This window comes from Centrocercus urophasianus, unplaced genomic scaffold, assembly GCF_019232065.1.
Source record: "Centrocercus urophasianus isolate 14NV4802_14NV808 unplaced genomic scaffold, USGS_Curo_1.0 seq_32, whole genome shotgun sequence".
NCBI lineage: Eukaryota > Metazoa > Chordata > Aves > Galliformes > Phasianidae > Centrocercus > Centrocercus urophasianus.
The window spans coordinates 7,873,986-7,900,411 of NW_024884889.1; the positions used below are offsets into that span (position 1 = coordinate 7,873,986).

Genomic DNA, 26,426 nt, shown 5'->3' on the forward strand with positions numbered 1-26,426 from the left:
ATTAGATCTAATTTGGAAATTTAAGACATTTCTCAAATAATATTGTTTTTATTCTCGAAAACCTATATGCAAAAATTTAAGTTCTCTCTAGTATGTAGAAAAATGAACCCCAGAGCAGAGACTGGCAGTTAAATACGCAGGCTTTTGACAACATAAAAAAAGAAAAAGTGTTTTAAATATCACCAAGATTCTTATGATCATCTTAACAGTCAGTGGTTACAAGCTACTAGTGCTTTAATTTGGTGCAGAAAAGCTAAACCTGAATTAAACTTACAGAAAACACAGGTTTTCAGAAGTTAGAATTCAGGCAGTTCTCTTCTCAGGTAAAAGATTATTGATGGAACTGTAGAAACTAGCAAACACCAGGGATTTGTTTCTGATACTGATTAATGTTTTCAGTTCAGCACAATTTCTTTCATACTTAAGATCCTTCCTGTTAAGAATCACTAGAATAATTTCAACTGCTTACGCTGTAGTTTACTCTGATTTTCTACTAGTGCTTTTTTTTTCTTTTTTTTTAAATATCCTTCTTTCTTTGGAACTGAAGACTCAGGGAATACTTACCGAAGTTATTTACTGTCTGTATTTGTCTGTTCCTCATTACTGTGGGGTAGGATGCCTTCTGTTCTGTTTCTTCCAATCGAGACGAATATGAAGTAATGTCCACGTTGAAAACAGGCCAACGCTTTGTGAGTTTCTGCTAGGGAGATAACTGTATTCCCACTGCCTAGTGAGACCAAAGCCTTGAGTTTGGAAGAACAGCAGCAGAAGAAATCATTAAACATAAATACTTCTTTGCTTGAGCTACTCTCTCTATCAGATGTAGTCTCCAGAGATGGTGAGAAGCAACAGGTAACAGAGTGTGCACAAGTGCACATGGAACAAGACAAAGAGAAGACAAAGGAAGTCCTTTATGCATTCCAACATCTTCACGTTTCCCTGATGAGGCTAAAAAGAAGCTTAACTGAGGGGTTATTATGTTTGTTTTGTGCAGCTCTTGAACAGCAGAAAACAGACAACCCAGCAAAGTTCAGACATATCTGATATGCAAATTATTAGACACATGATGTGTTAGCATTTTCCTTATTTTGCATTAATTGCAGTTATACCCTTCACTTTAAAAAAAAAATCAAGTGAAAACAAGATGATTCACAGTAGAGACTTTTTTTCCCATTCAAATTGCCTGTAAAGTCCAAAAAAGAGTAATTTAATTCAGAAAATTATTGGACAAGGGATAAAAAATATTTTTTTTAAAAAAAAAAAAAAAAAAAAAAAAAAAAAGTGACAAAAGTAATGTATTCACTATTACCACAGAGAAGTTATTAGAAACCCACACCCTCCTTCCCCACTTTCATTATCACTGAAATAACACGTTTTTACTTCTGCAACAATCTCTACTTACTGCTTAGTGATACTGAGGATATAAACACCCAACAATTTCCATTGAGATATTCATCTGAGATCTGTGGGCACAGGAACATCAGAGTTCACACACGTTTCTGAGTCTCAGAGGTGCTGTTTCAAATACTGATGAATCAGTAAGGTTTACATTAATCAACAATTCTCCAGCTGTATACTGGCGCCACCAAACTACACTGGCGTCAGGAATGCTCTGATAAGCAGCAGTTGATGCAGAACTCTCAGGTGAGAAACCCTTACCCAGGCCTGCCATTGGTTTTCAAGTTCTGCTTGCCAATACGTAAACCAAATTCTGTATTCTGAGTGCCAAGGAAATTCTTTTAATGAAGAGTAAAAGTATTTCCTTTCCAAGTACTTTAATTGCAGCTTTCTTTCAGTTAAATTCTATGTTCTTCTACAGAAAATGTATTAAAATAGTAGGTTACTATCAGAAATAACCATTAGATTAGGGAGATATAGCAATGAGCTTTCCTTCGCTTTCTCTCTCTGCTCAATGTAGGGAGAAAGAATTGTTTGGACAGGGCATATTCATTATTCTGTCATAAAACAGAGTACCTCACACTGCATCAGCTACTGTCTCTGAATTTCAGGAGAGGACAGACACGTGGGAAGCAAAGTAGAATAAAAATTATGCACCCTAACTACTCCACTGAAGGATTCAATACGAACACCAACCTGTTTGTTGTACAACTCTTTCTGGTAGGGTTGACACACTTGGACTGTACATGGCATTTAGTGCCATTTCAGATTGTTTGGGACTTCTAGGCTGGCCTCCAGTTGTCGTTCAAGAAGAACACGGTTCTGTTATTGGTCTTGTGTCAAATATGTCAGTTCTGCAAAAAATTTTGAATACACTGAGGACATCTGAGATATCCCTGGAAGTTGTCACTTCCCCCAGATACAGTTAACTGAAGACAAGTGTCAAATTCTGTGATACCATGATGTGACAGACCATTACATACCTGGCCTATGTAGCAAGGTGACCCAAATAGGTCTAAATAATCTGGCCATTAAATCCTAGAGTTATTAATTGCTCAAACAGTTAACTGGTCTGTTATTTACAGGAATAAATTAAACTGACTTACTCCTCATGCTGAATTCTTTGAGCAAAAACTATAAAAACTATTCTGTGTTGCCTTAGGCAAGTCTGATTAAATCTTCACAGGAGTCTTCAAATGCTTAAAACACAGCAATAAGATTCAAGCAATAATTAAATATAATTTACTAAATAATAATAAAAAAACCTGCCTATTTTAGCAACTCAAAGCCAATACAAAATCAATATTGTCCATGCGGTAGAACTTCAAGATATTTATAAATTAATAGTTTTATTAGGGAACTAGACTTGGATTTTAAGCCACAAGGATGCAAATGATGTCAAATAGAAACGATAAAAATCTAAGGTCTCACCAGTAAAGAAACAGTGCTCTGAAATTAATGCATCTCTCTCACTTGTGTAATATTCGTAGTATTAAGCCTTTTCTTCCTAACACCATTTAAAAAAAGAGAAAGAGAGAGAGCAATGACCCAGTCTCCTGCTGGCATCTTGCTAACTCAGGATATCATTACATAGCTAGCACAAAGAAAACACACTGCTTTGTCTGCAGTTCCTCTGTCAGAACAGACACTGAGTTTCTCTATAACTCAGTATTTTTTTTCCAGAGGCTTCTGGGAAAAGGTCATTTCCAAAGCAGGGAATTTGCCTGAATTTCAGCTATCTTGTGTAGATTTGGAATATGCTCTCTTTTCCCTTTTGCAGAGTTCTGAAATTTACCAGTCATAAAATAACACTTTCAAAGGGTTTTCTCCTTTCAGAAATGCTGAAGGTGGTCGGCCCCAACAGAAACCATGCAACAGCTTTCACAGAGTAAGCCTCGTGCACCTATTTTTAACATTTGAATTTTCTTTATTAACACAAAAATATCCAAGTACCTACCAACAGACCACATATATATTGTTTAGATGCAATACTTTAAAAAGACTAGCTTAGTCTTGATCAACCTTTTATCTTTAACAAAATACCTTCTCTGTTCAGCTTTCAAAAATAATGAGCACAGAACTGCTTAGTTATCAGTGAGGCATAGATACTGTACATTTCATTTTCAGTATACTTATTCCTAATGAGGGATGCTGGGTGAGTCTCCAAGTGCAGAATTCTTATCCTGTTAAGGACTGTGTATGCAAAATGAGACTAGTTTAAATTTTAGAACTCTGCTTGCATTTTGGCGCAGGTGAATCAAAGACAAAATCAGTAGCAAGGATAAACTAAAACAATTCACTGTAGCAGATACAAAATAATTTCTCAAATGAGAACAAAGCTTCCAAAAAGTTAGGTGTGGTCCCAGTTGCCACTTATACATGTAGAAAAGAAGAAAAGTGGATGGTCAAAGTAAATTCCACAAATTTTGTTTCTTGAAAACTAAATAGTACAACCACTAAATAGTACATACTGCCCGATTCCTCCCTATGCAAACTGAAACTATTGGGTTGAAAAATTAGATATATTCCAACTAGAAAGCAGCAACAACTTCAGGTATTAGAAAGATAAATTGAACATCTATGAAAGCCTAAACTTCACAGTTAAGTATCACTTAAAAATATGATTTATGCCTCCACAATGGAAAATAAATCATCATTTTGGTGTGAGGGGGCAGAAAAATATCACATTATTAAGACTGAGAATTTCAAAACATTCCAAATGACAAAACAAATGAAAGATGTTCACTACTGAGGAAGTATTTAGGATTAAACTACACAAAACAGAGATAAGTTGTTGCAAACACAGAGGTAGGCTTGACTTTGACTGGCCATTGCTGTCATTTATGAGACTGCAGAGAAATGTAGAATTGTCTGTCAAAGACTGCAAAGAATTGCTTATTTTGTTCAATAAACCATTTTATATGCATGGAACCACATACTGCAGAGTATGCATTCACCAGACAGAGCACAGCTCTCACAAAGCAATTTAACAGGGTGCTGCCAACTTGAAATATTAAGAATTTGATGTCATCTCCCCCACCCTGGCCCCTGAACACAGTTTAAAAGAAAATACTTTCAGTTGCTACATCTGCTCCTGCCTTTTTTTTTTTTTTTTTTTTTTTTTTTTTCTCTCCTCTGATTTATAAATCATATTTTCCATTCAAGGAAAATTTTCACTCTGCTATCTTTGTGCAAGAGATCCAACCTCTGGAAAGCTGCTCTCAGGGACCTGGTGGCCAGCTGCCAAAATCAATGCATCAGGGAGTTCTGCCTGCACCCACGGTGCTGATCTTCAATGACTTCTGATGCCTCTCCCCTGTGGGACAACTCTCTTCTTTTGTTTCCAAGGTAAAATCTGCTGCAGATCACCTCTGCTTCTAAACAAAATAAACAGACCAATTTCTGCCAATGGTTTTGATTGCAAACCTAAGAGCCTGTTTTCTCCAAATATAAAATGATCTTGATTTTATTTTCACAACCTCCAAAGCAGCCACCATCTGCAAAACAACTTGTCATCGGATAGGGCAATTAGTATCATTGTCATCTTTTCTTCTCTGGAATTGCCTAAATATACAAATCAGACTGCAGGAGATGCCAGAACATATATTTCACAGACATTTTTAACACATCTGAAAATTAAATTATTGATCTTTATATTCATCTTGGTTTACTGTAATTTAAAGGCAAAAATTTATTCTTTGTTTAATTTAAAAGCTCTAAGCAGAACATACATTTGGTTAAATCTACCTAAGCATTAATTTAAATAGAAAATGTAAACTACAGTTAATGAGTATCTTCAAAACATGAGAGTGAATAATAATACAATAATTACTTCTGTTTACTAGACTATTGTCAAAACTGCCTCACTGATTCATTATTGTCATTAAATCAGAAAACAACAGCTTATTGTAATTTTCCAGTCTCATTTAATTTTTAATTGAGTTCTTCATGGTTTTATACCGCAAAATCTCACCACCCTGCAATTCCAAATATAAAGAAAAGAGAAAGAAAGTTAATGTAAGACTTTTTGTCTGGATCGTGTTAAGTAACCGTAACCTCTAACTTCTACACATATTTTACTAGGATAAAAAATGAAACCTTTCCTTGTACAGAGACATCTTCAATTTCTGAATGCGTTAGTCAGGGTAATCACAGATCCTGTGGCTTACCTTACGCACCATCTGCTCCTTCCTTTCTCCTGATCTTTCCCCAGGCTCCTCAGAGAAGTCCCAGATGTGGCCTTCCTTCAGCTCCCGCTCCTCTGCCTGCAGGCAGACCTACGGTGTTCATCACTGCAATCAATCTCATCTGCACCAAGCAGGAGAATAAAAAAAACATGTTATTCAAAAAAGATGCGTTGAACTTTACGTGATTTCCCATCACCTGCTTTCTGATCAACTTCTTGTTTGCCAGGCCTTTGCCAGATATTCTGTATTTACAGTCACTGGGACATCAATCCTAAGGCAGTTGGTAAGACAAATTTGGAAGTAAGTTTACGCATCATATTTATTTATATATAATATTTCTGTCCTGTCATTACTATATTCTTTTTGGGCTGCTTTCTATTGAATCAGCATCACAAAATACAGACAGTTGGGAGTTCTTTTAACCTAATTTACTTGATGCGCTTTTCCCTTAAATTGAATATATGCTACTGCAGACAATTTTCAGAATGGAAGTAAAGATTATACAGCATAATTCATGCTGCAGTAGCAACTGCTAAAATCTGAAGATAAGCTATCCCTTTATCCTGTGATTTGTGAAAACACTAGATCATTTCAGACATATATCATGTCATCATCACAATGTTTCTTGGTCCGAGTTTGTGCTATCATCATTCTAGCTAGCTCTAGCAAGCAGAAAAATCTCTAGGTAATCTGATTTTACTTTTTTAAAAAAAGAAATATTAATAAAAAGCCTGTCAGACTAGGGTTTTCTGGCATAATTCAAATAAAAAAAGCCTCAAGTTTCTCCTGAGATAATATGCTACTTCTACATACTGGGGGCAGAGAGAGTATTTAACTTATTCCTAACAATTTTCTCTACAGCAATCACAGGCAATCTTTTCATGCTCAGAAATGTCTTCGGCTATGGTCCTACATTGTAATTTCTTCAAAACCAAAGCAATTTTAAGAATACACCTGCTCCCTCTAGGCCCAAGCCTTGCATTTGCCTCTACGTGGAAAGACTATTTAATGTGGTGGGTGGCCTGTTGTTGTTTCAATTGAATTGCTCTGGAGCATGACTGCACAAAGAATGACAACAGAATGTTAAGGAACTGCAGAACAAAGGCAGGAAGCAAAGTGATGGAATGGGAGCATTTATACCAGTGGGGAAGTCTGATATGTGCTGCACCCTTTGGCAGCAAGAAACTGCTATTCAGGGTGGGATGACTACAACGGATAGAGAAATATCAACCCAAGGAGGAGGCTTTAAAGGAGTCTGCGTGGCAGCATGGGTACAATGAAAGTTAGACACACAACACTTGTAGATGCTCTGGAAATCCCAGCAGCAGTGACAAACATCTACCAGATGATTATGAAACACAATATTGTGCTTTCTCATATCTCATGCACTAGGCAAGATGTGAGAAAGACGGAAAGGAACCATAAACAGTGCAAAACAAGAACAAAACAATAGCCAAGACTGAGTCAGGGGTACCAAAGCAGCAGCTGCCTATGAAGAGGAGGAGGAGAAAGAGAGAAAGAAAGTCTTTACTTCCTTTGCAGCAAGTTTTGGCATCTTATTTCAATATAACAATGTCTAAACTAGCTTTTAAATGCTCAGTCCAGCTTGTCAGCACTGCACTAAATAAGTGCTAGCTTATCCTGTTTCTTAGCTTCTGTGGTACTAGATGTACCTAAAAGGTATGAACACACAAACTTTAGGTGTATTTCAATTAAACATGTGATATGACATGATTTAAATCAAGCTTGACATACATCTAAACCACTTCACCACAAGGTTATAGGCCAAAATCTTTTATGTCCAGTTACCAAAGATCAACTAGCAAAAAATAAAAAATAAAAATAATAATAATAAAAAATATCACTGGTATAAAACATTAAACCTTTTCAATAATAATTTACAAGAGACAGATTCCAGAGCATTTGGCTTTCGTATATTCACACTGGCAATTGGATTCTTTGTAAATATAGAAAATGTTAATTAACCTGATTTACATCTTACCCCAAAGTCTCACACAGACTCACATCCTGATTTTAGTATGGCAGTTTCAACATTAAGCAGAATGTAAATGTTGAAGGAGAATAGAAAAGCTGCATTTTCCTTTCCATAGTAACATTACTTCTGGTAATTTATTCATTGCAAAATTTCTTTACAAATAACCAGATGCCTTCAGTTGCACTGTTTTTGGATACCACAACTGCCAAACCAAACTATTTATCATAACAGAAGGACATACTGAAGAGATGCACTCATTTTGCACTAAAGCTTCATTTTGCCTGTAGCAAAGATGTAGCATAGCTGAATGCCCAGGGTGGTAGCTAGGAAGTTAACATGCACAGACACTGCTGAATGAAGATTACTGAGAAATTCAAACAGTGAAATCAAAACTCAACGTTCACTTGACACAATCTTTGCAGAGCCACTCCTTTGTTACCTGCTAGTAAGAAGACAGATTTAGTTTATGTGGTAAAGCTGTTCTCTTCCACAAAACCAAAAGGGACCTATTTGTGTCTCAGCTGTAATGCAAAGTGGGATATGTACAGCAAGGCAATAATCAAATGTAAATCTGTTGGTTGTCTGGGTGGGCTATAATGTCTGGCAACCTGCAAGCTCACATAAAACAGACCTTATACAGTTGAATGAATATTATCAGCGTTTGTTTTTTATTATGTTACGAAATATCTACTGCCTCCTCAGATTAAGATGATAGAGGATAAAATGGGTAGTTTATAATAAATAGTAGAAAAGTTGGATACACTCGCTATAAATTTCATTCTAGACCATGCATGACTAGAGGCAAGACCTAAAGTCATGATTAAGATTAAATAAGTGTCAAAATCTTATGATTTCAACTGGCTGCATAAGCTCTGCTGCATTGCAATTAATTAGGAAGAATGGAATTTGCCTTAAATTAATGCTGAATGCAGCTCCTTACAACTAGATGGGAAATAAAAAAATTGGATGTAAATACCACATTGACCATCACCAAAACCCAAAGGGATTTAAAGTTTTTCTAATTCAGAATTATCTCCTGTTTTGTTTTTTGTTTTTTGTTTCTTTTTTTTTTAATAACCATTCACATTTGGTAGTCTGGGAAGTACCAAATCAAAAAAAGAGGCAACAAGCAGTAATTGATTTTGCTCATGTACCTAGCTAAGCCTTGCTTATCAGTAAGGAGCAACAATGAAGGGATGAGGCAAGAAAAACACAGAGCAATGGAAAAGGAAAAAAAGAAAAAAGAAAAAAAGAAAAAAGAAAAAAGAAGAGAAGAGAAAAAAAAAGAGGAAACAAACAAAAACAAAAAAAAAAGGAAGTGGATGAATTAGAGAGAATTTTGATGGTAGTCTGGGACAAAACTATTCAAATATTGCTGCAGTGTATCCCAGAATCCACAGTCTAAACAAGAATTCAGGTTTTGGTGTTCTGGTTTTACTTAATATTTCTCTTCTTCCCACCCTCTTTTTTGTCTGATTAAAAGTATTAAAAGAACCTGAAAATTCAGAAATACATGTCATCATAATCAACCAATACCCTTGAAACAGCATATTTTGAAGACAATACGTTTTATAGAAAACACTTCAAGCAGCATTCCAGTATCTTCATTTCTCACTACTACCTACCTGCTGATGGTATGAAAGATACAAGAGAAGATCAAAATAACCGTGGAGATGAGCACAGACAACTTAAAGGAGAATCAAGAAGCATTTCTACAACTTTGGCTGACAATTGCTTTGAGAAGAAAGTGATTTCTTAGAGGGCTCTTATGTAAATCCTCCTCGCAAGCCTCAGCCTAAATGTACGGGTGATTTTTCTTCATTTTACATCAGTTCACCCATCTTTGAGAAAGCATATAACAAGATAATAACACCCACAAAGAACTGTTATCATTTATGTATTTACAAGAAAGCATAAGGAAGGTCCAAATTTATGAGCATACAATATTTTGAGTAAATTAGTTAGGTGACATTAGACTTCTAAACCAGATTTCCATGAGGAAACTATGGCTTTGGCCTGTAGCAGAGCTCCACGAAGGCCAATTGCAAGACTCTTTCTCAGAAATATTTGCTAGCAGCTTGTTGAGATCTTCCCTGGGAAGTTCACAAAGCCATTCTCGTTCCTCTTCTGAAAAACTTCCATGCAGGAAACTAGAATTATACTTTCTAGTTTGAGGCACAAATATAACCTACTCTCAATGCTGGAAAGTCATCTAATACTAATCAAAATGGCTTTATAGAGACTTCTTGCTGAATTTATAAAATTGATTAAGGATTCATATCTGTACCAATATGCTGCCCTTGATAGCAAAATGCAGAATATTTGAAAATCACAGTAGATTTATAATGGAACACAGACCTCAGTTTTTTTCTGAAACTATTGCCTCTGTACACATATCAAATTGATAGTCCAGTATCTGCATATTCTTCTCATTTTTCTTCATGTACGCGTGAGGAAAAGGGTAAAGGAGACAGCAACATATTTTTCCATTGCTAATTTCAGAGAACTTAGTTTATAAATTTTACATTTAGAGAAGACAGAATTTAGAATACATCTTTAATAATGTTTGCTCAGTTATAGGAAATTTCCACCTCACCAGAGACAACGTTCTGAAATCAGTGTGAATATGAAATTAGGATATGTCTTGAATATGGCAATCACCTTAAAGACAGAAAAACTCTTTTCATAATAAAGCTTCAGTGAAACAGTGGCTTGAATAAAAGAAAGGTTCAGTAAAGGTTTCAGTTTCCTTCATCATCTTTGGTAACAGAATTCTGCACCATCTCCTATATCTCCATTACTACATAGTGCAAAAATCAGGGTAGTTCACTAAATAATGGTGAACTGCTTCTTGAGCAGGACTGTCAGAATCTACCTACACTCAGATTTGTGATGTAGTGTGACAGTGCTGGACTGAGAGCAGAAGACAGTGAAATATTATACACGATGCATTTATTCCCAGTACATACTTTTAAACACATAACTGTATGATTTATAACTGTATGATGTTAATGCAAAATCCCAGTTGTGTTATCTCAATCTATGAGACTTACCCATTCACTTCCATCAAGCTGCTAAGTCTTTCACCACAACGTTTTCTAAAGGAGTTTCATTCAGACTTAAGTTTTAATGCCAAAATGTATTCTATCAGAAATCTCCACCAAACATACCATATACTTTTCAGTCGGTTTAAAATTGTTTACTCGTTTCACCTTTTACATTGCTTGAAACAATCCACAAACCATTTCTACTACTACATTCAACTCTCAGGCTGCTCAAGAGACAAAACTGATCAAAACTCTCTCCCCGTCTCAGTTGTGCTTCCTGGAGCGTGGATGCAATCTGAGTCTATGCGGGTTCCCCCCTTTTGCTTCCTTCTCCTGGCACACCAGAGTTCAAACAAAAGGGCTGCATTCCTCAGCTCACCTGTCTTTCCTATTTCTGGGAGGAGTGTGTTGGTTCCTCTTTCTTTGATATCTTGCTCTGTGGCATCTGTATCTCAAATAATGACTGTTATTGCTTTTGTTTGCTTTACTCCACCACCATTCCAGCAAGCCCAAACAGCTGTGTGAACATGCTGAAATTTGTTCTTGTGTGCAGCCACAATTAGCATGCAAAATACGCAAAAATGTAAAGAAAATTGGAGATATTTGTCTCTGGAGAAAGGGAGATCTATGCAGAGCCACTGATGTTATTCGTGATAATAACTAATAATAACTCCACTTCACTTCATGATCTGAAAGGAGAGAATGGATCTGGCCCAAAGAAGCCTGCTGGCTCCAGGTGTTTCTATGCAGGTTCTTGTACTCTACCAGAAGGTTTTATCTGAGTAGTATTCACACAAACATGCAGTTCACCAAATTGTATACCCAGACTTACCACACATATGCAACACATGCCTTCAGCTTGTTTGTATGGGTGGACAACAGCCACTGCAAACAAGCTGGGCAGGCTGCACATCCTCTGGTCCCTGAAAGCATGCAGCAGGGCCTGACAATTCGCAGTACACAGACTGCGTGTCGTATTTATCCGTATGTCCAGGACTAAACTGATTTGCAACCATGTATATCCTACTGCAATACAGTGCTTTTAGGATTTCAAGATGTATCCAAATTGGATTTACAGTTAAACAAAATTCAGACTGTCAGAAAGACTTTTTGCAGAACATGTGAAGAAATTAGGACTCACTGCCACCTAGAGGAAATTCGGATCATTACCTTCCTTTCACGTAAAGTGTTTCTTCCCTCTCTTGCTCATCATGCAGATATCCTGTACTGAGGTTTTGAAAAGCAGATTAATCTCAAGTTCGTTAAGCAAACCGTGACGTGTACTAATTATTTATTAAAGAGAGGGTAAGGGTTAACAGTTAAATATCCAAACCCTTGTACTGCTGAGAACATCTCAACTAAGCTCAATGGCTCTGATTTCCAGCAAGACAAGAATTTCCTTCACAAGCAACAAAAAAATTTGGTAAACATAATAAAATATATTTCAGAGCACGAAAACAAGAAGCATTTGATGAAATAAGGATGAAGGGAAGGGGAAAAGAGAAAAAGGGGAGAAGGGGAGAAGGTGAGAAGGGAAGACTATACTAAATTATCATTCTGGTTAAACATACTCTAATCAATTTATGCAGGATATTCCCTAAAACCGTCATGATGCTATTCAGAAGATATTGCTTAGTAATTAACAGTAAGTTTACTAGCAAGGGCATTCTTATGCATCCAAGCTATTCAATTCAGCCCCAATCATGTTTTCCTGTTTTTAAATTCCCAAAGCAGTCAGGAGAAATTCTCTTCAAAATTTTCATCCCAGTGTGTGGAGCAAGCAATAAATTGCAGAGATCAAGTTATTTTTTTCCAGAGTGTAATCATTTCAGTGGTATACGTATGAGAGAGATCAATGTTGTTGTATCACAGGAAATGCATTTATTCTACGTGTGGCATTACGCTTATTAATTAGTCACTCAGTTTGCCTTTTCTATACACATGAAGACATGGATGTCACCCAACTCAAATTCTGTGTTAGAGAGGACAAGGAATATGAAGTAAATTGGACATGGAGGAAAAGACTCTTCACAAGAGGGAGGCTGACCACAACACTGAAATGACGGTTGAGACAGAACATCAGCCATTCTTGAACACTATCCAACGTTACTGGTGGCTAAAAATACCCAATCTACATGACACTCTAAGAAATATCCTCCTCCTCTTTTTCACAGCACTAATAAGATCTGAGAAATTGACCATTTTCCACCAGGAACTTGAAATGACAAACAGATTTCTGCTGTCAGGAGAACTGTATTGAAATTTACTTAGCGTCTTCATGCAGGCTGCTGAAGACTTGGGATCCCTACTTTCTTTACGTGCCATTCATACGTGCCTAAGCTGCCAGTGAAAGTGACTGAAAAGCTCCTGCCAGTTTCGCTTTCTGTCTGCAGATGACAATAAATCTGATGATAACTTTCTTAATAAGCAGTCTTGAAACAAAGGAGCGCTCTCAGGGACCTCTTAAGATAGGAGACACAGGAGACTGACAAGACAGCCACAGAGAAAAAAGCAACAAGAAATCCATGACATTCGAATGCCAAGCAGCTAGAAAAAAAAAATTAGATAGATAAAGTATTGTCTGGAATGGTGCTCTGAACTGCAAAAAAAGGCCATCACTTCTCACTGTTTGGTTGAAACTGCGTTCACAGGAACAGAGTTTTTCTTCCTGCTTTGAAATGATCACTGTAATGTGGAAGAAATACGATTCCATTATCAGTTTATTCCCCTCTTGGGGTGAACTCATAAGCCTCCCTTAAAATTGACCGTTTGGGTCAAAAGTATGAGGTTATTATATTCTATCACATAGACAGTACTGGTATCACGAAGAGGAATTTCAATTACAGAATTATCTGTTTACCAATATATCTTAATACTAGGTATTATCATTGACTTTTCCTCCTGGGGTTTACCGTCTACATCAAAGTTAACAGACCTAATTGCACCCCGCCATATTACACACAATTTTAAAGACTGAACTCAACTGAAACTGCTTCATCTGTAGTGTCAGAATAGGGACTTAGCACACAGTTGCTGGGAAAGTTATTCCATAGGAGTATTTCTCAAATTCTTTTGTTTTACTGGCACCCTGAGATGGCAACAGTTCAACGCCTCTAGAGATGAGGAGTGAGGACTAACCAAAATATCTGTTCTAAATCTTTTATATTTTTTCCCTGACTTTGGAGGAACTAGGCTGTTGCCAGACACTTTCAGTAGTCAGCTGTTCTCAGACTACTGGGAGAACTTTGAGGAGTCTGTTTCTCATTCTCTCACTTACCAAAGAAACCACAGGACTGGGTGATACTACAACCCAGAAGATCACTCTCTCCAGTAAGCACTGATCTCACTGTTTCCTTCCCCTGTACCACAACTGCGAGCTGGAATCAGTCTTGCACCAGCCCTGGCATTTGTTGGCTTTCCCCATAATAGAATTACAAGCACTAATCTAGCAAAAAACTAATTCCAATAAAGAAGGATTGCTTTCTCCTGTTTTACCGAAGTCAGTTGGCTACCAGAAGTATCTGGCAGGAATCAAACCTGGCATGAGAGAAGGGCAGAACTGCAGAGCCAAAAGCAAATGTTTAGAAGAGTGAAGTATAATGAAAAAATCATCTTTCAAATAATGATGGTTAAGAGCCTTGCTAGATCTAGCCCTCAAATATATTATATAGGGCTCACGTGACTAATTTCCTACAACACTTTTCCCTTATCCAGCAGTAATTGCAATGGTGTTTCATTACCCCATTCTTACACACTTGACAGTCAGATAAAATGACCTGGAGTGAATGTTTTTGCTCATATTTCTAGCATTCACTTCACAGACATGCAAGTACTTCTGCATGACCCAGAGCACTTCAAAGAAGAGAGAAGATAGTACCAATTCAGTTGTTCTCAGTATGAAGCATGAAATTCGTTTAATTTTATAGCTGCAGATAAATCAGTCAAGTTAATCTGTATGCCATGAAGCTACTCCATCAAAAGAAAACTTCCCAATAAGCCTTTACAGAAATAGGCAATATTTAATAGTTATAAATCCAAATGTTATTCAGATATTTTGCTCTCAGACACCATGTGAATACGTGAATGTCAACAGCAACACTGAAATACAAATGCTGCTTTTTGCAGGGTGTATTTTTTTATCATAGTCAATCAGCCATTTGCTGTCAAGCATTTTACAGGTAGTTTCAGGACCAGTCTTATTTTCAAAATGTTCTTCAGTGACTCCATTATTTAAACAAACCCCCCTTGGATTCAAATAACATCCTATGGTGATTTTTTCACTAAATGTAAAAATGCATACATATGTTCACATATATACTCGTATATGTATGAAGCTTCAGGGCTGATTCACAGAGATCAATTAATTCCCTTCCAGTGGTTGCTCAGGAAAATAATGACAGCGTTATCTGGGTGGTAAAAACTTATGTACAAGATGTAACTAGTCATCAGAGAGTAATCTAATAGCAAGATTAATGGTCAATGTTTTTTTCTTCAGAGGATTTTCTCCATGACAAGGTACAGCTGTCAGAGCTTCAACAGATCTTAACTTTTTTGGCAGAAAAAAAGCAACAACAATCTGCAGTTTGCTGAATATTTTCCAAGTACAGTTCCCAGTTGCCATAGAGGTAGTAGACCATCTGGAGAATCTCCAGCTGAACCAAAAAAGCAAGCCGATCCCAGCACTGCAAAAGTTATTTTGAGGTTGTCACATACTCCTGCAGGATCCAGCAGTAAATTACAAAACTACCGCTTCAAAGGCTTCACAAATCCTTCTCTGGAGTTGGTCTGCTGCCTCCAAAATACACAAGCGCTGCAATATGGGCCTACACTAACTTCAGAGCTATCTCTGTCTAACTGCATCACACTGTGGAGCAGCAGCATGTGAAGCCAGAAAGTCAGGCTGTCTTGCATCAGTCAAGTGCAGGAAAGTTTTGAATATTTCTGTGCACTGCAAAGACAGCTCACTGAATAATTCTCACAGAACAATTTATTCAGGCAGACTGACACAGTGGGGGCTCCGGACATACAGCCAGAAGGCTACCACTTGTTTGAATTCGATACTCAGATTTGATTTGAATTAATAAAATATTGATCTCATCACTGAACCAAAATACTTAAAATCCAAGCTGTGTTAATCTGCAGTTGGTCAGATGTGTTGCAGGATTCTTGCATATTCTCCTTGCTGCACAAGCCTATAGGCATATCAAACAGCTTCTGTGCAACTTCAAGTAAACACATGTTCTTTCCCTCAGCACATGAAAACTCAGGACTTGTGTTCTGCAAACATCTGGGATTTTCAAGCTACCTGGAGAGCAAGAATAGAAGAAAAGATGGAGGTGGCTTGTTTGAAACAAATTCATTAAATAGCTTGAAACATTTACAGTATTTACATCAGCACAAATTATAACTGACTGCAAAAGACACATACAATCATAAATTCAGTGAGGATGGAAAAGACTCTAAGATCACTGAGTCCAGCCACCCCCACCATGCCCACCAGCCACATCCCTCAGTGCCACATCTACATGTTGCTTGAATGTCTCCAAGAACACTGACTTCACCACTCCCCTGGGCAGCCTGTGCCAATGCCTCACTGCAATTTTGGAGAATAATTTTTTCTTAATATCCTATCCAAACATCTCCTGGTGCAACCTGAGGCTGTCACATCTCGTCTATCACTGTTACCTGGGAAAAGAGGCCGACCCCCCATCTCACTACAACCTCCTTTCAGGTAGGTGCAGAGAACAATAAGGTCTCCGCTGAGCCTTCTCTTCTCCAGGCTAAACGATCCCAGTTCCTTCATCTGCTACTCATAAAATGTGTGATCCAGACCCTTCACAGCCCCACTGGCCTTCTCTGAACACGTTCCAGGGCCTCAGTGTCTTTCTTGTAGTGTGGGTCCCAAAACTGAACATGGTGCTCGAGGTATGGCCTCACTTGGCTGAGTCCAGAGGGATGATCACCCCCTGCTCCTGCTAGTAACACTATTTCTGATATAAGCCAGGATGCCATTGGCCTTCTCAGACACCTGGGTACACTGATGGCTCATGTTCAGCCAGCTGTCAGCTAACACCCTGAGATCCTTCTCTACAACATGGCTTTCCAGCCACTTTTCCCAAATCCATAGCAATGCACGGGGCTGTTTTGACCAGTGTGCAGGATCACAGAATCACAGAATCATAGAATTGCTCAGGTTGAAAAAGACCTTAAAGATCATCAAGTCCAACCACAACCTGACCATACTATGCTAACTCTAACAGCCCTCCACTAAATCATGTCCCTGAGCACCACATCCAAACGGTTCTTAAACACATCCAGGGATGGGGACTCAACCACCACCCTGGGGAGCCCATTCCAGTGCTTAACAACCCTTTCTGTAAAAAAGGTTTTCCTGATATCCAACCTAAACTTACCCTGACACAACTTGAGACCATTTCCCCTCATTCTGTCACCAGTGAGAAGAGACCAACTCCACTCTCGCTGTGGATATACCTTTCAGGTATTTGAAGAGAGCAATAATGTCTCCCCTCAGCCTCCTCTTCCCCAGACTGAACAGCTTCAGTTCCTTCAATCTCAACCCATAGGCCATATTCTCCAAGCCCTTCACCAGCCTTGTTGCCCTTCTCTGGACCTGCTCCAGCACCTCCATGTCCTTTCTGTACTCAGGTGCCCAGAACTAAACACAGTAGTGTTTAGAGGCCTCACCAGTGCCGAGTACAGGGCAGGATGACTTCCCTGGTCCTGCTCACCACTCCATTCCTGATCCAAGCCAGGATGCCACTGGCCTTCTTGGCCACCTGGGCATGCTGCTGGCTCATATTCAGCCCACTGTCCATCAGTACACCAAGGTCCCTTTCTACCAGGCAGTTTTCCAGCCACTCCTCTTCAAGCTTGTAGGGTTTCCTGGGGTTATTCTGGCCAAAACGCAGGACTCGACACTTGGCCCTACTGAAATTCCTACAGTTTTATTCGGCCCATCGATCCAGTCTAATCAGGTCGCTCTGCAGGGCCTTTCTCCTCTCTGGCAAATCAATATTCATTCCCAATTTGGTGTCATCTGCAAACTTAATACAGTTATTCCAGCTATGAGCCATGTGCACATCCGCACATAACCTTGGTTCTAACAACAATGAACAAGGAACTGCAGCAGACAGTGCCCTCGTTAGCACTGGGTCTCTGACTACTCCTGATCAAAACATTTGTTATTAGTGAACTCTAAAAACCAAGTTTTCTGCAAGTCTGCTGGCCATGTTAAATTATTTCATCTGCTATAATACTAGCATGTGAAGCTTTCAAAATTTACAAGTACTTTTGGATGAATTATGTCTACCGTGGATAGCTTTTAGTCTTTGACTCCTTTTTGTAGCAGAGCAATTCAACTGTCATATCACAATAGATGAAATTTGCTAAAACATGTAAGCAATTTCAGAATAAATCTATCACATTGGTAAACATCTCAGTGTTAATAGGTAAAGCTAATAATTAACATAACAATAGCTAACAGCTAATGTTATTTTGAATGAGCAGTCATACAACACTTTTGAAAATTTCACCTAGATGTTCTATTTCTTATTCATTATTATTTTTAAAGAAAGCTTTAAAATAAGGTTCTGTTTTCATTGATTCCTATCTTGAAATTTATTCATATACTTTGTAGAAAAATTTTTTACAACTCTCATATAAGGTGGAATAGAAATGGAATATGAAAACCAAGAGTCAGGACAAATAAGGAAATACGTATCATTTACAAATGCAGCACAGAACATGTCAAGTTTTATTTAAATTTCAAATGCATAATTTAGTAATCTGTAAAACTTTGTGAGCATCATTTTCACACCTTTCACAAACACAAACTGATATCTGATTTTCACCCATAAGCACTCAGCCTGGTCATGGCTGTTACTCAAATATAGCTCTTTGCAATCTATCCACTTCCATACATAGAAGGCAATGCCCCCTCCCTTCCTACCCTGTCTATCCCTTCTGAAGAGCCTGTAGCCTTCAATCAGAGTATTCCAGATGAATCCCAATCAGTGGGATTCCCACCACATTTCTGTGATAGCAACCAGATCATAATTTTCCAGGTACATCACTGTTTCCAACTCCCCCTGCTTATTTCCCATGCTGCATGCATTAGTATAAAGGCGTTTCATCTGGGCTTTCTGACACACTACCTTTCTGGAGGGTCCCTCCCTCAAACCTCTGAAAGAATTCTCAAGTTTTCCTCCACTAATTCCTGAAGGTTTCAGGCGGGGGGTCAGCAACGTTACCTCTTCTGAAGAGTCCCCAGAAGACCCTACAGAGCAGTTCAGAGGCCTATCCCCGCCATCTGCTACAATGGGAACATCCCCAGGCTCTTTTCTGTCCCGCTGACCACCACCCTCTTCCCCCATCAAATCTAGAAAATTCTGAACTACTTGTTCCACCCTAAAAAGCGTCATTTTATCCCCATCCCCCTTCATACCTAGTTTAAAGCTCTCTCAATGAGCCCTGCCAGCTGCTGGGCCAGGGTCTGTTCTCCCCATGGAGACAAACAAGACCCATATACAGCCATCAGTCCAGGCACCAAGTAAACTGCCCCATGATCAAAGAACCCAAAGTTCCTGTATCTGCAGCAACTTTTTCAGCCACATATTCAAAGCCTGCATTTTCCTAGACCACTCCATATCCCTCACCACCTCAGAACAGAGAGAGAAAAATACCACTTGTGCACCCAATCCTTAAGCCATTCACCTTAAACACCTGAAATCCTTTTTGATAGCTTGCAGGCTTCCCTGAGCAGTTTAATCACTGCCTACCCAAACTATCAATCACAGGTGGTAATCAGAGGAGCAATCCAGACCCAGGAGTTTTTCTAGTGATGTCCCTGACGCAGGCCCTAGGGAGGCAGCACACCTCCCTACAGGTCGGGTTTGCAAATGGGACCCTCCGTTCTCCTGAGAAGGGAATTGCCCACCACAATTACCCTCCTGTATTTCCTGATCGAAGCAGTCGCAAGGTGTGGGGATGATTGCTTCACCCTAGGCTCCCTCCTAGACAGATCCCCCTCACCTCCCTACTCATCCCCCCTTCAATTTTCAGCATCTCAAACATGTTCTTCAGTGGGACCTGAGGAAGCAAGCAGGCAGGGGTTGCACCTGTGATGCTGAGCTGGGACTCTCAATCCTCTTCATCTGTCAGGTCTGTCTGACTGTGACAGGGCAGGGGGCCCACACTTTTCTGGGGGTATCTCCCTGGCACCCTTCCCTCTGGCACGCCAGCGAGTCACTCCACCAGTCAACCTCCTGCTCACATTCCCTGATGGCCCTTAGCCTCTCCACCTCCTCCTTGAGCTCCACCACCAGGCAGAGCAGCTCATCCACCAGCTTATACCTTACACGGGTAGAATCCCAGCCTGTCTGCCACCCTCCCTCTGGCAGCAGCAGGCTCAGGCACTCCTTGCAGCCAGAGACCTGAACATCCACAGTTCTGGGCAGGCCATATGTTTGAATAGTCATAGCTTTTTGGAGCAAGCCCGCTGTCTTGTAGATACTATGTTTAAGCCTATGGTCTCAGAGACTGCCAAGAGAGCTGGTCTCCTGAGCAAAGAAGGACAATGCTTACACACCCTGCAGTCCCCGCTAGCTTAGCAGCCCGCCCACAAGCTGCCAGCCCTCCAGCACAAGAACAGAGCTGTTGCTGGCTCCAAAAAAGCCCTAAAAAGAGCTTTTTCTCAGCCTTGCCCAGTGCAGTCTTACCTGCCCTGTAGCTACTCTCTGCAGCAATAGAAAACAATTATGAGATGGATGATCATGAGCTGAATCATTCTTTATCAAACTGCAAGACACACAACAGGTCTGCCCATGACTAACATTCGGGATTTTAGAAGAAATTAAAGAAACCATACAGCATGAATTCGGGAACACAAAGCTTTTAAAACATAAAAATTTAGGAATTTAAATCAAAAGGCCAGATACTATTTTTAGTTTGCACTGCACGCCAGAGAAAAAGCTACTAGAAAAAAAAGCTTATGGCATTTCTTCACTAAATCGGCTCCTTTTGTACTCATGCAAATCTAAGAACAAAGAGCGCCGTTTCTCACAAGTCAAAGACTGCAGAAAGAAGAAAAATGGCTGAGAGATTTCTTCAGCTAGACTTTACACTTAACAACAATTCTTTACAAACGTTTAAAATAAAGAAGCATCTGAAAGAAAAAAGATGCAGCACTGCAAAGATAGTGTAGAGATTAATATCAACCCGCATATTAAATGCATATTTTGCCTCAATTTTCTATAAAGTTAATGATGAGGACATTAGTGGAGTAAAGAATGAAAATAAAGACAGAACATCAGAAATTATGATACCTCAGAGAGAAATAAATGTTAATATTCTGAATACCTCCTAAAGCAAATATAAGAAGGGCTGAATAATCTCCCTGTTAAAATGGGATGTATGGAATAGTCATAGATGTGTGGAATGATGTATGGAATAGAAGTATGGAATAATCAAGCAAGACTGCATGTCCTGCTATATTATAATACATAATGCTATATTATATAGTATATTCATATTTAATATTATAAGTAGTAACTATTCTATTTGTGGTATCTCATGAACTGAAATCAGTAAATGCGGGTACTACATTCAAAAGAATGGGTACAAATAATGACATATTAACTGACTTCGTCAAAACTAAGTCTTTGGACAGATTCTGAATGAAGAACTAAGGCACAGAGAGAGAAAAGGAAAGCAGTATAAATTACAATGTGGCTTTATCAACAGTAGATTGCAACAGATCAATCTATTCTCTCCTATTCCACATACCTGATTTGTTAGACAGTAGAACATTATTTATCAGGGATTAAAATCAAGAATTTGATACAGTTTACACACAGAAAAGATTTGCTAAAGGTGAAGAAGGCAGGTGCTAATACTTTTCTGAAAGCTCTAAGGCTAGAGGTATCAACAGATAATTGCCTGGGAGGCCATGATATAAGGAGTGGTTGCTAGATGTTTTATCAAGCAAACATCCTGTTTAATAAGTTATTCAAAGATCGTAAGGAACAATGCAGATGAAATTAGCAGAGAATATTACCATATTGGTTAGACTGATAAAATGAGATTGTTATACAAGGGTAGAAAGAGCAGATACCTCTACTTGTGGAAGAAGTTGATTACACAGATTAAAAAACAAAACAAAACAAGAAAAAGGAGGTACGTTTGTCTGCCTATTTGAGGATGATCATTTCCATCCAAAGCTACGAATGAGCCAACGAATTCACAAATGTGTGAGGAAAGACATTTGTCGTGAGAGGAATGGAAAGACCTAATTGTGTACTGTTCTGGTCAAATAGTTTTATTGAAGATAAAGAGAACTTTAGCTGCAATAACTGCAAAGAATTGCAATACAGATTACAAAACTAATACTATCTGCACAAGATCGTATAGTAATAAATCAACTGTAAACGCATCCCTAAAAGTTCAGGAAGAGGATTCCAAATAGAGTAATGAAAGCTTTAAAAAAAAAAAAAAAATCTATAATTTTGAAATGTAGACGACCAATAGGCTTATAGAAGGTATTTTATAAATGGATAAAAGACTTGTTTGAAATAAGAGCTCTTATTCTTCATAGAAGCTTTCCTGGTTAGCTACTTGTACCAAAGAAGTTACATGCTAAGGGATTTACCCAAACCACATATCCAAGAGGACTGGTAACGACCTAATCGGAGTCAGAAATGAATTATTTCCCTGTGGTTGGTCCGTGGCATTCACTGGTTGAATTTTAGTCTACTTTTCCACATTCCTCGCTGTGGAGTGAGGCAGCATAGGCTAAATTCAGGTGCGAGTCTAATACCATAATGGTGCAGGACATGGGACACTGGTGATCATTAGCATTGTCTTTCTGAGACTTGCTGCATTTGTGCCTTGGCCCTTGTCTTACAAATCTTAACGTTATGGAGTAATCAAGAACGTTTTGTCACAAGTGGCATACGGTGGCACATTAGCAGATATTTGCAAAACTTACTGTTTTGCAGCCATTTGCATGATTGCACACAGACCACTGAAACTGGACCGGCACCAAATAGCTTTCCTGTGTACCAGTAGAGTTAGAAAGACCAAAATTCATCTCCCTGATTTCAGACAGATGCTCCAAATCAGTGTGCCTGATTTTAAATTTGAAAACAATGTGAAGAAATTCTTTAAAATATGTATAGATACATCACATCAAAGTAGTGTAACGGGGGGAGTGGGAGGGCAAAAGGTTATCTGGCAACTGAAGAAAAGTAAGAAGCACTTTTTATATTTGAATTAATAGAAAATTCTCTGTAGGTGAACAGGTAAAAGCTATCTTAATAATTTCTCTTTTTGCCTTTAGGGAGGACAGCGATAGACCGAGCATGATACTGAGTGATATAAATGGATCTTTTTACATTTTAAGTTGCCAGAAGTTTACACAGTTTGTTGCTGTTTCTGAAGCCTTCTTGTCACAGTTCTTGTTCTATTAAAAAATGTGTAGTAATTCAGAAAAAAGTTTTTCCCCTTTAATTGATTTGCCTCACATGGAAACAAAATTCTTTCTTGTTATTAAGTGTCACTTGAGAGTATTTCTTCTACAGCTGTTTGGGGGACATTTTGCTCCCGTTACATGTAGCTACACATATATGCTTTTTCCTAGCAGTAGCAAAATCTCAGTGAATGCTTCTCTCAGCTTGCTTTTGTATCATCTGGGACTCAACAATATCATAAGCGCTGTTGTTTAACAAGTGTGAAAAAAAGAGAAAAAAAAATTATTGCCACTTACCAGACATGCCACTGTGCAAAGACTTGCTGACCTTGTTGGAAAAATCAGGGCAATTGAGACTTGTCTAGTTATAAGGAATCATCCTTTAGACATGGAGTCAGCGTGGGTGGTTCCGTTCACACCTTCAGCTACTGCAGCACATCTCTACCTCCAGGCCTTTCTATATCCTGTTTTGAAGATAGATGGAATTCTGAAATTGCATTGGACTCAGGCAGGCTCCCAGACACTCTCAAAACTTGCAGGTCTCCTCAGATCTGGAAATCACAAAGGACCACCTTCCAAGGTCTGGAACAGCAGCCAGTTAACTCTAAATTGAAAAGGCAAAAGACAAACACAAGAATACTTTACATAAATCTTATCATCATTTACCTGGTTCTATTTATGCATTACATAGAATGAGTTGAGTATTTCTTAGAGTCACATAAGATACCTTTCCCAACTTCCAATAGGATTGCCTTGCTGTCAAAGCAATTCTTATCCCTAGTCTTCTTTTTAACAGTCTTCCACTTCCCAATGTTTGTCTCGGTAATATATTGCACTGTTGCAAGATAGATGAAGCTGCTCCCCGATCCTACCTCCTGGGTGTTCATATTGCTCTCAGAAAACAGTTAGACTTCGCCTTGGTTTCACACTGCTTCCCAGTGTCATCTGCTCTTGTGGCACCAGAATTTTGCTGGCTTAATTTGAATCTTTATCAACACAGACAACTTTAACCTAACTTTCTTTTAGACAAGGAGAAATTCTGATCCACATAGAGAAAAACGAGGGATATAAAATGATCGTGAAACTCAGCATAAACACTGTCCCAGTTGCTCACACGTTAGAATATATCACCAAATGCTGCAGTTCAAACAACAGATCTAAAGTCATTTGCTATTAGTTTTGCTATTCCCCTCACAGCAGATACGCTCACAAAAGTAAGGGTGCCTCTGCTATATTAAAGCAGAAGTATCAGCTGATTTTTAGCTGAGGGCTATAGACCTCTCTGCCTGCAGGGCAGGTAGAAACCTGTGCTCACTCTAAGCTTAGCATTTCCTGCCTTTAAGCTTTAGGAATTAAGCTCCACAACTTTGAAGGCGGAAGAGATAATTCCTTGTTTTAGACCAGCTTTGAAAGATCTCCCTATCGAGCTTCCTTTTGTAGGTTCTAAGCATAACACAACCTTATATTTTCCTGTTAGATTCTTCTTTGGAATTAATTGATTGTTGAAAGGTATTGGACTATTATTATACATATGATAACACCTTGAAATAGTTAATTTAAGCAGATTTTAACAACATTTTAACAGCTGAATTAATCACTCTTATTTGAAAAGTGATCTGCACGCCACCATCAGCCACTCAGCTCCCACTTTGGTAATATCTTATAAGCCATGTCTTGGATTATTCACAGCATGAGATGGAAAAGAATGATGAAAATACAATGTTGTTACATAAAATTTTCCTTATTCTATGCAAAGATTGGTGTTGATTGCCCACTGGAAGAAAAAAAAAAGCAATTAAGAACACGAAGGATTGAGATAAATTATTAAAAACATTACAAAAATGGATACCATAGACATCAATGCTGACATTCATCATTGATAGCATAGACTATGGTCATTTATCAGAAACATGACAGCAGTATACATGCATTTTTAGAAAAGTCAAGACATTTAGAAGTCTTGAAGCTTGAATCAATGTTATAGCTTGTCATCTGTGCAAACAGTAATGAATATGAACTCTTGTACAGAAATTCCTCTTCTCCTTGCACCTTTAATTTAGTTATGCAAAGGAGCTCTGGAAACACTCCGTATGCTACCATCTGTTTGTATGCTATCTCTATGCATAAGAAGTAGAGAAACTCAGAGGCAACCCTGTCAGTGATTTCACCCTCTTTCAGGCAAATTTCACCATCTCCAAACGCCTTCCCCTTTCTTTCCCCTTTTCTGTTCAGTTCCTCAGATGAACAGTTCCACATCACCTCTATCTTCTGCTTTCTGGCTCCTTGGTGTTGCATCACCTATCATTGATCCCACTATACTGTAAAGCCAGGGGATGCCTGCAGAACACAATCAGAAGTTTCTTTGTCACATCACTTAATTCCCTGGGTTTTTCTATATGTTCTGCTACCTGTCGTTTATTTGGCTACTACTTATTTTTTCCCCTCTCTCCTCCCTTTTTTCACCTTGTCCAATACAATCAACTGTACTCAAACAAATTCTTCATCTAAATGTTTGAAGGATCAGGTGCCTTTGAGAGCAGGCCATCGCTAAAATTTCTAAAGCATAACTGAAGATAAAGAATTTTTTAATTTTGTTTTTCACATTGAAAAACTACTGTTACATCAATTTTAATCACTTTAACCTCACAGAACTTAATTTACAACTTGCCATTTATAACTCCAATATTTCAAGATACCTTACTTCTCCTTCCCCTTCCAAAACAACCAAATAAGTCAGAGATTTTTTCTGCATAAAATATAGCAGAAGCTGTGTTCCAGGAGCTCCCCTATCATTTTGCTTTGCCTCTTTAAACTTTACTCCTTCCATAAGCAAACCATGAGGTTTCATTATTTAGCTTTCCAAATAGCTTCTCCTAGTCATCCATTTAGACTTTCTTTTTTCGTGGAAGTCCTAATTATGTAATTGCCAGAGAAGGTTTGTTGCAAAGAAACACTAACATTATGCTTATGCATTTCCATGGCATTAAATTAAATAATTTTGTCACATACTCCTTAGCTTGACATACACTTTACCTCAGCTGCAGAAAGTATAGTAGAATCTAAGCACAGAAGTTAAAGCCTAAAAATCTGAAGAAAGGACTGAGCACTTCTGAACTGAACTCTCAGTTTTAACAGTTAGTTTCAACAAACTTGGTTTAGTGAGAACTATTGGTGATAGGTGGATGGTTGGACTGCATGATCTTGTAGGTCTTTTCCAACCTTGGTATTTCTGTGAAACCTGTTCTTCACAGTTAGGATTTGTTACAGGAAAAAATAAGCCACTGTTAACACAGTTTAATGCAGGAAGAATTTAA

At 38.4% G+C, this 26,426-nt stretch overlaps 1 long non-coding RNA gene across 1 annotated transcript; it reads right to left on the reverse strand.

The window, feature by feature from the left end:
* Nucleotides 1-1,379: 1,379 nt before the first annotated feature.
* LOC122166238 lies at nt 1,380-23,547 on the reverse strand. The gene is made up of 4 exons (XR_006170740.1): nt 23,410-23,547; nt 5,568-5,706; nt 2,095-2,252; nt 1,380-1,463 (listed from the first exon to the last, which is right to left on the reverse strand). It is a non-coding gene; the product is annotated as an uncharacterized LOC122166238 (long non-coding RNA).
* Nucleotides 23,548-26,426: the final 2,879 nt, after the last annotated feature.